This window comes from Planococcus citri, chromosome 4 (genome assembly GCF_950023065.1).
Source record: "Planococcus citri chromosome 4, ihPlaCitr1.1, whole genome shotgun sequence".
Lineage (NCBI taxonomy): Eukaryota > Metazoa > Arthropoda > Insecta > Hemiptera > Pseudococcidae > Planococcus > Planococcus citri.
This window is the reverse complement of record NC_088680.1, coordinates 71,653,544-71,665,587: the sequence shown is the minus strand read 5'-3', so window position 1 is coordinate 71,665,587 and position 12,044 is coordinate 71,653,544. Positions and strand designations below refer to the sequence as shown.

The 12,044-nt window shown below is 37.0% G+C and overlaps 1 long non-coding RNA gene across 1 annotated transcript in view; it reads left to right on the top strand.

The window, feature by feature from the left end:
• The window catches only part of LOC135842648 (uncharacterized), a 102,082-nt gene that overhangs the window by 71,389 nt on the left and 18,649 nt on the right, over nucleotides 1–12,044 (top strand). The gene's annotated exons all lie outside the window — the stretch shown is intronic.

Sequence of the window (12,044 nt, the reverse complement as noted above, 5' to 3'; positions counted from 1 at the left end):
CTTTCGAGCGATTTCCCAGATTTTTGTGAATTTTCTGCTGCAGGTTTTCAAAGGAATTTGGTAATTTGGAGCGAATTTCTGTGTGAAATGTCGAGGGAGTAGGATTTCTCACATCTTGGCGATTAGTCCGGCATACGACAAAAGGAATAATTGCACCACCACCCCCCCTTCCGTAGCCTATCCTCTAAAATAATTTTTTTCGTGAAGTGGACATCCTGAGGAACATAAAGCAAACTTGCCAAAAAAAAAATTTGGCCTTACTAACAAAATGACTGCCATTTTGGTTGACAGGTCAGCGGAAATTCCAGATTTTGTATGCCAACGTATTAATGGGACACGCACGAAATTTTTTTAACTGGACGGAGCTGAATCGAAAGAGCATGCGAAAATTCATCAGTAGACGAAATTTTAAGCGCTGAAGTGTATTTTTAGATTTTTGGCAAATTTTTGAAAACCAAATTTTAACCAAAAATGAGAAAGGATATCAAAATTTTACCAAATTGGCCTACGAAAGCTGAAATTTGGAATATACACACTATAGTCCGGCATATGACAATAGGAGTAATTGCACCCCCCCCCCGCCGATCCTCCGGGACAACTTCTTTCTTGAAGGGGACATCCTAAGGAACATTTTAAAGCCAACTTGCCCAAAAAAAAGTTGGCCTTACTTACAAAATGGCGGCCAGTTTGACTGACAGGTCAGCCGAAATCTCAGATTTCGCGTTTCAACATAAGACTTGCACGAAATTTTTCAAACTTTACAAAAGTAAATCGAAAGATCATGCAAAAATTTATCACCTGTCCAAATTTCAAGTGCTAAAGTGCGTTTTTCGATTTTTGGTGAATTTTTAAAAATCGAAGGCCAAAAATGAGGGAAAAAATCAAAATTTTACCAAATTGACCAAGAAGACTGAAATTTGGAATACACCCTATTTTCGACATGCCAAATCGATTGGAAACGGTTTCAATCCGTTTTGAGCAGTTCTGGAGCCTCCAGCAGATTTTTGAAACTCGAAATTCCCACAAAATTCCACCAAATTGGAGCTGTAAAGCTGAAATTTATTCTAAAAACTATATTCAATACGCTACGAAGTACTGCAGGTGAATTTTAAGTCGTTTTGGAGCCTCCAGCGACTTTTTTGAAAATTCCTGGAGCCTCCAGTAGATTTTTGAAACTTGAAATTTTCTCAAAATTTCATCAAACTGAGATAGAGAGTCGAAATTTATTCTGCAAACTTATTTTAGCAAACTCTGAAGACGACTTCAGGTGTGTTCAAGTCATTTTAGAGCCTCCAGCGACTTTTTTGAAAATTACTGGAGCCTCCAGTAGATTTTTGAAACTTTAAATTTTTACAAAGTTTCATCAAACTGAGATGGAAAGCTGAAATTTACTCTACACTCCAATTTTAACACCCTCTGAAGACGACTTCAGATGGGTTCAAGCCATTTTAGAGCCTCCAGCGACCTTTTTTGAAAATTACTGGAGCCTCCAGTAGATTTTTGAAACTTGAAATTTCCCCAACATTAATTTATCAAATGGAGTTGGCAAGCTTAAATGTACTTCGCAGACTACATGGTGGTTTCAAATGGTTTTGAAGCTTCCAGCTACTTTTAGGAAATTTCTATTTTCCGAAAAAAGGCCATATAACCTTTCAAAAAGTCGCTGGAGTCTCCAAAACGACTTGAAATCCACCAGCAGTCAACTTCGTAGAGTATTGAAATTAGTCTGCAGAGTGAATTTCGACTCTCCATCTCAGTTTGATGAAATTTTGGGGAAATTTCAAGTTTCAAAAATCTACTGGAGGCTCCAGTAATTTTCAAAAAAGTCGCTGGAGGCTCTAAAATGACTTGAACTCACTTGAAGTCGTCTTCAGAGGGTGTTAAAATTGGAGTGTTGAGTAAATTTCAGCTTTCCATCTCCATTTGTTGAAATTTTGTGAAAATTTAAAATTTCAAACATGTGCTGGAGGCTTCAGGAATTTTCAAAAAGTCGCTGGAGGCTCCAAAATGACTAGAAATTTACTAGCAGTACTTCGTAGCGTATTGAAATTAGTTTTCAGAATAAATTTCAGCTTTACAACTCCAATTTGATGGAACTTTGTGGGAATTTCGAGTTTCAAAAATTTGCTGGAGGCTCCAGATGTCGAAAATAGGGTATATTCCAAATTTCAGCTTTCTCGGTCAATTTGGTAAAATTTTGATTTTTTTCCTCATTTTTGGCCCGAATTCGATTTTCAAAAATTCCACAAAAATCGAAAAACACACTTTATCACTTGAAATTTTGACAGGTGATAAATTTTTGCATGATCTTTCGATCTACCTTTGTAAGGTTTGAAAAATTTCGTGCAAGTCCTATGTTGAAATGCAAAATCTGCGATTTCGGCTGACCTGTCAATCAAAGTGGCCGCCATTTTGTAAGTAAGGCCAATTTTTTTTTGGGCAAGTTTTCTTTAAAATGTTCCTTAGCATGTCCCCTTTAAGAAAAAAGTTGTCCCGGACGATCGACGGGGGGGGGGGTGTGCAATTACTCCTATTGTCATATGCCGGACTACTATTTTCAACCTGCTAAATCGATTGGAAACGGGTTCAACCCCATTTTGAGCAGTTTTCGAGACTCCGGCAGATTTTTGAAACTTGAAATTTCCACTAAATCTCATCAAATGAAATTGGAAATCCAAAATTTACGCTGCACTCCGACTTAAACACGCTATTAAGTCGATTGATGCTAGGTTCAAGTCATTTTGGGGCTTTCAGTATCTTTTTGAAAATTTTTGATTTTTGGGTCCAACATTTTTTTAAAGATGTCCAAACAACGTTTCATCAAAATTTCTATTAATTAGAGGACAGGTTTAAAATGTTCCTTAGAATGTTCCTTTTAAGAAGAAATTTGCCTCATCGATTTGCGTAGATGGAAGGGGGGAGGGTGCTATTATTCCTATTGTCATATGCCGGACTAAATATTTTATGCAATTTTCGCCGAAGGTCAAGGTTCATGTTAGTGTGTTGATGTAATTTTTATAGATTTGTTTTCACGATGTTTTATGCAAATTTTGTCAAGTTTCGACAAATTTTAATAGTATATTACACAACGAGGGCCGAAAAAGTGATTTTTGACGAGGGTGAGGTTTGTGACCCGAACGAAGTGAGGGGAACAACTCACACGAGTTCAAAATCACTTTTTCTCCGAGTTTAATGAAGTAATTTTTCCTGAACGAGGGTGGAAGTACTTATTTTTACATCCGAGCGATTCTCGCGAGGTTGGATAAGTAGTACGTTTCAACCCTAGATAGGAAAAGAAATTTGCTCAATTTTTGGTGATTTTGTATGGTTTTAATGCTTTTCAAATGTTCCAATGTCATTTTATGCTTATTTATTGTAGTAATGTTTAGTACACTTTTGACTAAATTTCTTAAAAATTTGATAAAATTCGTCAGTTTTTCCTGATATGACGTTTGCGAATTTTTCCGAAGAAACATCAATGTTGGGTACTGTCTGACCCCATCCCGTATCCACTTATTCTGCGAGAGAGGAGAATTAATTATGAACGAGAGCTCGTGCCCAAAATTGAAATTAAAATGAATCGATATTTCACGCCGCATTTTTGTAATTTTTCATATATCTCAATTTCAACTCTTATCAGCGAATAGTTTGTTTTTTCATAATTCATTGTTAAGATGTGTTTGGCGAAGCGAAAAGGAAAAAGGGAAAATTTTGTTAGTCGTCGTCGCCCCGCCCGCTGCGCCGTTTATCCGACTCTTCGATCTTCTTCTGTTTCAGAACATTTAATCTCGACAAATTGAGATATATTCGAGCGCGGATTTCCAAATGTAAATTAACATTTTGGCATTATAAAATTATTGCAAGATGGATCAGCGTTGGCAATTAGTTTTTAAGCGATAGTTGGTAATTTAGAAGACTTAGGAAATGAAGTCGGGAAGTAATTGTTGAAATCTTTATTTTATAAGATTTCAAGCAGATATTGGGTTCCTCGATGCGATAATCTCACTCAGGCTATTCGAGTGTTTCCCAAAAATACGTCCGGATAACTACGATGAATAATTGACAGAATTATTTTATTAAAATTTGGCATCGGAGATAGGCACTTTCCGGTGGTTGAGAAGAGTTGAATTTTTCGTCCTTGGCAAGCTTTGAAATTTGAATAGACCTTTGTCGCTGCATGCGATGCCGTGCTGCCGAATACATAATTTGATTCTGATGAAAAACAATGCCTAAAGGAGGCAGCTTCTCGTACTCGTACATAGACATACACAATAAGAGAATTGGTTTTTATTGCCAACTAATGGTTGAGCGAGTGTATTTAGAGAGAAAGGGAGAAAGACCGCTTTGATAATAGGCCTATCGTAAAAGCGAAATCTTGCGGATACAATAAAACCATAAAGCTGAAAGAATCGTCGCTTTAGCGTCTCGATGTCGCAATAGAGAAATTTTTTTACCACTTTTTCCTCCATTAAACGGATAAGTTGGCTAGAAAATTGTACAATACGTATAGAGAAGCCCGGTAAGTAGGGCACAAATCTGACATGCAGTAGTGCTTGGGCCGTCGACAGTGTAGTTATACTCGTAAGTACTCGCGACTGTATCCTTGGATATCCTGGGCACACATTTTGCGGTAAAATTCGCCTCATCGGCCTCGGGCTTAGGCTCGGTTAACGAATTATCGCGTCAGTATTGAGTATTAGGTCCACGGTCCATGGTACATATTACAGATACGAGTATCCTATACGTACAATCTATACGCTATACGTATAAAATAGATGTGTACGAGATAGAGCTGGCAATAAATTTGAAGACGAGGAAAAAGGCCAACGGCGACGTCGCCGACGGCTTGTATTCTATTCGCAGATTTCGCGCTTTTTAGTTCGTGCTTGGTTTCTTGAAAACTGTTTCAGCCTCGTAATTCACGGCGCTTTGAACGTGTCCACGCCGAAATAGCCGTGTCGGAAACATGTGCTGGGCTGGAATTACTCTTTTGAAATTTTTTCCCCGCAGCGCCGCGCCGCGCAGCAGACGGCACCGCATTAAGCGCCACAAAACACGATAAAATACGTAATGAGTTTCATCGTCGAGCTTACACAATAAAGCTGCCGACGAATTGGGTAAATACTTTGTTGTCGCGTCCTCCCATCATACTCCATGCCATCTGTTCCTCTGTTCCTCTGTTCGTCTTCCTTTTAACGTCTACTTTACCACGATCTATATTTTCCCCTTTTTTTATGTACGAGTAGGTATCATTCTTGGTCTACAGACCAACCGAAAAAAGTTTTTGATAGAATTTGTCAGAACAGACGTTATTTTGTGTTTATGATGGAAAATTATAATTTTCTGCTTGAATTTTAATTCATTTTTGCGAATCGAGTGTTGGAAAATTCTGAAAATCGTGATCCAATATCGAGCTCAAAATTCTTCAATAATGCTCAAAAAATATTTTCTTTGAAATATCCTAATTGCCGGGGAAATTTCAGCCTATTTTAATAGTTCACAAAGTCACTTTTGAACGATTCTATCACAGTTCATTTTTTCTCAGTGTTTCGCGGGAGGGGGTGTTACTTGATTCCATTGCGCCTTATTATGTGAACCGTTTTTCGCCAACTGTAGTTCAATGGGTACGGAACAAACTCCTTCATAATACGGATATAACTTTTTGGGGATATGAGGGGGAGGGTACGACTTAATACGCCAGCGAACCCATTTTTGTGTTGAATTTTCCCAAAAATCATGATGGAAGAGCCCTAGCGCTCCATTGTGTGACTGCCCAGCTGCAGGCTGGATACATGTTTTCGGAGTAAGAGGGGTGGTCAGTACTTTTTCGAGGGAAAAATTGAAAATTTGTAGTTTTCAGGCTCTCCCCTCCATGAATTTCTTGCACAGAAAAAATTCCAAATTGGCACCAAGTTATAAAGTAAAAATTGTTACTGGCTAATTTGCGAACCTGCGAACGCTTTATACACAGGTTCGTAGTTTCGCAACTTGCGAACCTACGAATACTAACCATACCTTATTCGCAGGTTCGTAACTTGCGAACTTGAAATTACTCCGTTGCTGTGTTCAAATCACGGAGGATACAATAATTGTTCGTTAGTAAAACGCGCCTTTTCCTTTCCTCTTTTCCAGTTCATTTACTTCCCCTATTTATTGTAAAAATTTTTACTCGTCAATTTGCGAACCTGCGAACGCTTCATATACAGGTTCGTAGTGTCGCAACTTGCGAACCTGCGAATATAGTACTAATTTCGTTCGCAGGTTCGTAACTTGCGAACTTGAAATTACACTGTTGCTGTGTTCGCATGTTCGTAACTTGGACTTGTAAAAATTTTTATCCTACTAGTAGAATAAAACACTACTTTATTCACTCTCGCTAGTCGCTCGAGTGATCAAATGCGCGTTTTCTTCACACGTTTGGATAAAATATGTTATTCAACTAGTCAAATAAAGTGATTTCCAGCGATTTTTAATTACTTCCCTCGCTTTGCTCGGGAAATAAACCTCAAAAATCGTCAAAAATCACTTTATTTTACTAGTAGGATAAAATACCATTACTCGTCAATTTACGAATCTGCGAACGCTTCATATTTCGTATAGTGTCGCAACTTGCGAACTACGAATTAAGTAACTTTAGTAACTAAAAAAGCGGCAGGCACTTTTTGACAATTTTTGGCAATCGAGTGTAGTCCAGTAAAATTAGCATCGAATAGTGAAAATCGAGGTGGCAAGTTGATTTTTGGTATACTGGTCCATTTTGATATCCTGAAAATGAATCTCAGGAGTTCTACTGTCCCGGGTGTGCTTTCTCCCAAATTATGGATCTTAGTCCCCCCCCCCCATCGGTTTTGGCCAATCTGGAGTCTCCACCAGATTTTCCAGTGATCGAAAATTTCCATAAAATTTTTACCAAACAGAGATGGAAATCCAAAATTCACGCAGCACTCCAATTTAAACGCGTTATCAAGTCTACTGTAGGGTGGGTTCAAGTCATTTTGCAGCCTCCAGCGACTTTTTGAAAATTCCCAAAGCCTCCGGCAGATTTTAGAAACTTGAAAATTTCGTCAAATGGAGTTATACATATAACCGAAATTCGCTCTGTAACATAATTTCAACACGCCATGAAGTCTACTGCAGGCGGATTTCAAGTCGTTTTGAAACTTTCAGATACTTTTTTGGACCTTCATGGCTGATAAAGTTCCCGTTATTTGTTTCCAAATTGGTGTATTCCAGTCTCAAATATATTTTTGTCCATCGGTTTCATACTTCTTTGAAAATTTGAAAAATTATCCTTCAGCGTCTGCTTGAGGAAAGACAAAAATTCTGTTAACATTCCATTTGTAACATTTTTCCAAAGTGAATTGCAGGCCATTTCAATCCGAGTTGCTTCTGTTTTTTTTTTAAATGTCGCATTTTGCATCAAAACTTCATTTCTAGTCAGCAGTAGGTAGCAAAAATAACGAAAGTTGAATCGCGAATCACGGTTTTTGAATCAGTCCATTGAATCCGATTCCGAATCGGATTCATTTGAAAACTGAATCGCAGATTTTGAATGAGATTCAATTTTTTGAGAGAATCGCCCCAATTGAACCTAATTCATTTTTTTTTTTGTTAATCAACCCATCTATGGTCTCGTGGAATCAAAAAAACTTTGCTGAATGCTGCGTTGTGATTGGCCGAAATGGTTCCTCGAGCTTTTCGAACATTTAGTCAAATTTTTTGAACTTTCAATATTGCCTGCATATCTACACTTCACAAGCTTTCTATTAAGGGGTCTTTTTTGAAAATCGGTTGAGTTTTGAGTACACACGGGTCTCATCCTGGGGAACAAAAAAACCAATATCATTCTAATCGCCAAAAATGCTGCGTTGTGATTGGCTGAAATGATTTCTCGAGGTTTTTGAGCTTTTGGCCAAACTTTCAAACTTTCTAGAATACCCTGCAAATCTACTTTTCACAAGCTTTCTATTGAGTGGTCTTTTATGAAAATCGGTTGTGTATTTATTGAGATCTTGTGGGAATTACTGCCGAATGCTACGTTGTGATTGGCCAAAATGATTTCTCAAGCTTTTTGAGCTTTTGGCCAAACCTTTCAAACTTTCAAGAATAACCTGCATACCTACATTTCACAAGCTTTCTATTGAGGGGTCTTTTATGAAAATTGGTTGAGTACATACTGAGGTCTGGTAGGAACAAATAATCCAACATCATTCTAATTGCTGAATGCTGCGTTTTGATCGGCCAAAATAATTACTCAAGGTTTTTGAGCTTTTAACCAAACTTTTCAAACTTTCAAGAATAGTATGCAAATCTACACTTCACAAGCTTTCTATTGAGGGGTCTTTTATTATGAAAATCGGTTGAGTACTAACTGAGATCTTGTAGGAACAAAAAAACCGACATCATTTTAATATACATTATATTAGATATTATTATAAGAAGATATAAGATAACGTGTAAAATATTGACAGCTACTCCTCCTTCCCCCATTTCCTGAAGTCGTACTCTCTAAATTTGAAACAGTGAAATTTCACTGTTTCAAATTTAGAGAGTACAGTGTTTGAAAAAAGTCCTGCTAGAGTTCTGCTTTTTCATTTTGAAATTTTGTTAGACACCTCGTTCGATTTCTTGAGCAATTTTTGCCTGTTGGACTATAGAATGAAGATTATATCGAGCAAAATCCTTTATTTTTCTCAAAAGGAAAAGAAATATTAAATCGAGTTTGCTGTCGTGATAACGCCGTCGTAGTTAGTGCTACAAATTAATTTGCTTTTGACGCGCGCACCTTCGTATATGTACTTAACCCGGCGACTTTTTTTTTTTTCAACTTCTCGACTTTGAAAGAAAAGTCTGCAGATTAGGTCGTTCAAATGTCCCGCTGTTGTGCGCCGAACGTCGTTGCCAATCCGCCAGCGAAAGTAATGACCACTTTTGCAACTTTTTCCATTTTACTCGAGTACATTTTTCTCTTCGTCTTCATATACGCTATACTCGTATTACGTACATCTGGGTATAGGTAAAGGTATAGTAAATACGAACTAAAGACTGTACTAGCATTAACTCGCAGCATCGCGAAATGTTCTTTCCCCCGAGAGCCCTTTGCCTTATACTCGTATAGGCTGAAAGCGATATTTTTCGCTCCGGCTGAAACCTTGTCGCCAATTTGAAAAAGATTTTCCGTTTCGCCCTTTACTTATGCTACAGGCGAACACGATTTTCGACTCGATGGCAGAAAAATTCGCGTCTTCTCGTAACGAGCTGCATAATTTTATGAAGCATTTATCTCAACTTGCGTCAAAAAATATACATTCGGCGAAATATTATATCGCAGTAAAGTGCAGAAATAATCGTAAAAACGGTTCGCACGTAAATCCGACTGAGCGGAACCCTTGTTTTTTTTCTCTTTTCGCCAAGTTTTACTTCAAACGAGATAAAAAAAAAGAAAAAACGTATTGCCTCGGTGCTAATATTACCAATACATATAACCGCGCTACATGTACGCGTAACAAGAAAACACATCGCTTTTAGCGGATAAATTTTTCAACCTAAAAAAAATAATAGCCGCGTAAAATGACGGTTTAATAAAAAGCAAATTTTATTGTCAATAGAAGCCTCCTATGCTTAGCCGCGGTTTACGCAGAGACCCGCTGCCTTACCTTGTCTGTATACTCGTACTGTACATTGGGATCCGAGCAAAGTTTGCCGCAATGATTCGTCTTCCTCTCGCTCCTCATACTTTTAATACTACAATGGTGAAAAAACCAGCCATAAATTCTGTTTCAAGTGCTTTTCCATCTACGTAGTGCTCGTAATATTTGTCTTCGCCAACGTTCTCTTTACTGTTACTCCTTCACACACCGAACCACACATATCCTATCAAAACTACATATCGTAAATTTTAATGCTCCTATCGACGAAGTAAATAAAATTCTTTCAGGCGTAATGGCCGTGCCCTGACGGGGGGGGGCTCTTTTTTTCCTAGTTGCGAAAACCCGCACAATGAATTATACCCTATCGCTTCAGCTGTACGGTGGAGAAATTTCGAAATTTTTCAATACGTAGGTACGTGTTGAAAGTTTACTGAGAGATGGTTTATGAATGTTGTGACGACTGATTAGATTCATTTTTGTGTCCAACTCCGAGCGTTTAGTAAAAAATTTTTCATATTAAATTCAACAATTCCAGGTGACCTAATTTCAGAAGCAATCCTGTTCCGTTTGCTGAATAAGAAAAAGAAGCAATTTTTGTGATTTTTAGAACACCCTGTTGATGAGTCTGACGATGGGTGAACTGAAATAAGTTGGAAGATACTACATACATTGGTCCGGCATATGACAATATGGATAATTGCACCCCTCCCCCACCTTCCGGGACAACTTTTTTCTTGAAGGGTACATCCTAAGGAACATTTTAAAGCAAACTTGTCGAAAAAATTTAGCTTTATATCAACAAAATGGCAGCAATTTTGATTGACAGGTCAGTCGAAATCACAGATTTTGCTTTCCAACATAGGACTTGGACGACATTTTTTGAACATTTATTTATTTATTTATTTACAATTTAGGTCTCTCCAACAGCGTAAGCCAATTACAGGAGAGCGAAAAAGCATGGACAAATTCATCACCAATCAAAATTTCAAGTGTCAAGTCCGTTTTTTGATTCTTGGTGAATTTTTGAAAATCTTTTGGTCAAAAATGAGAAAAAAATCAAAATGTTACCAAATTGACCTAGAAAACTGAAATTTTAAAGAAACTCTGTAATTTCTGACCTGCCAAATCGATTGAAATTGGAAACGGTTTCAAACCATTTAGAGCAGTTTTGGAGCCTCCAGCAGATTTTTGTAACTTGAAATTTTCATAAAATTTCATCAAATGAGGCTATTGGAAAGCGGAAATGCATTTTCTGTAAACTAATTTCAATATGCATGAAGTCGACTAGAGATTGTGTTTAGCGTATTGAGTAAAAAAAATGGAATTTTTTCAAAAAAATTAAAATAGTTGAATTTTTCCAAAAAAATGAAATTTATGAATTTTTTGATTGTATTGCAAAGAAATAACAAACAACCTCAGTTTCTTGTGTTTCCTGAAAAAAGTGCCAAAATATGGCCGAATCCATTTCAGTTCTCATAGATTCAATTAGGTCGGTATTGATTAACGTTTTACGACAGCAGTTAATCAAATTGAATTTTTATGTTATCTAACGAACGAACCTATGTTTCTTCTGACAAAATCCTATCCGTAAAAATGTGCCCAATCATGGCATTGTGCTGTGAATTGAAAAGAAACATTACGGCGAAAGGATGGGTTTCAACTTGAAGAAGCCGAGGAACATGAAATACATATAGGAAATATGGTTGTAAAAACAAAATGTGGATACTCCTACGTGGTGTCGGAACTTTTTTTTGAAAAATTACCACGTATCCGCCTTCATTTCATTGGGAGGGAGCACGAAAGAGTGAAAAGAAGATTTATTGTTTTAACTATTGTGTTAGCTGTCTTGGAAAATTACTCGCACAATTGATCCACACGAGATGATTGATTTTTTTTCTCTCTTTCGCTCGAAAACGTCTGTGAAAATCTATTTCGGATACTCGACTCGAGTAGAATAAAAAAAAAATAAAAAATAAAAACGACCATAATCCATGTTCACCTAGTATCTCTACCTATCTATGCGTATGTACATATAGTATTTACTCGATGTACAAATTCGCAACATAGGCTACTTATTCAATCAATATTAATATTAATTTTTTGAAAAATGGAATCGTTATTTCTGAAATGATGAAGAAATTGACTGAACTACTGGCAACATTTATGGGGAAAAAATTCAAAAATTGCACCACACAATGATAAACAAATAAATCCTCGAGAAAAAAGTAACACGTATAGGATGATAATGTTACAACAGGGATGAATACTTGATTTTCTTACATTTGCCTGAACGTATCAAAAACCTCTCATTTTTTAAATTTTTAGCACATTAACCTTATTACAGTTATGTTTTCTATTTTTGAAATAAGTAGTAACTTTTTTAAAAATTTTGAT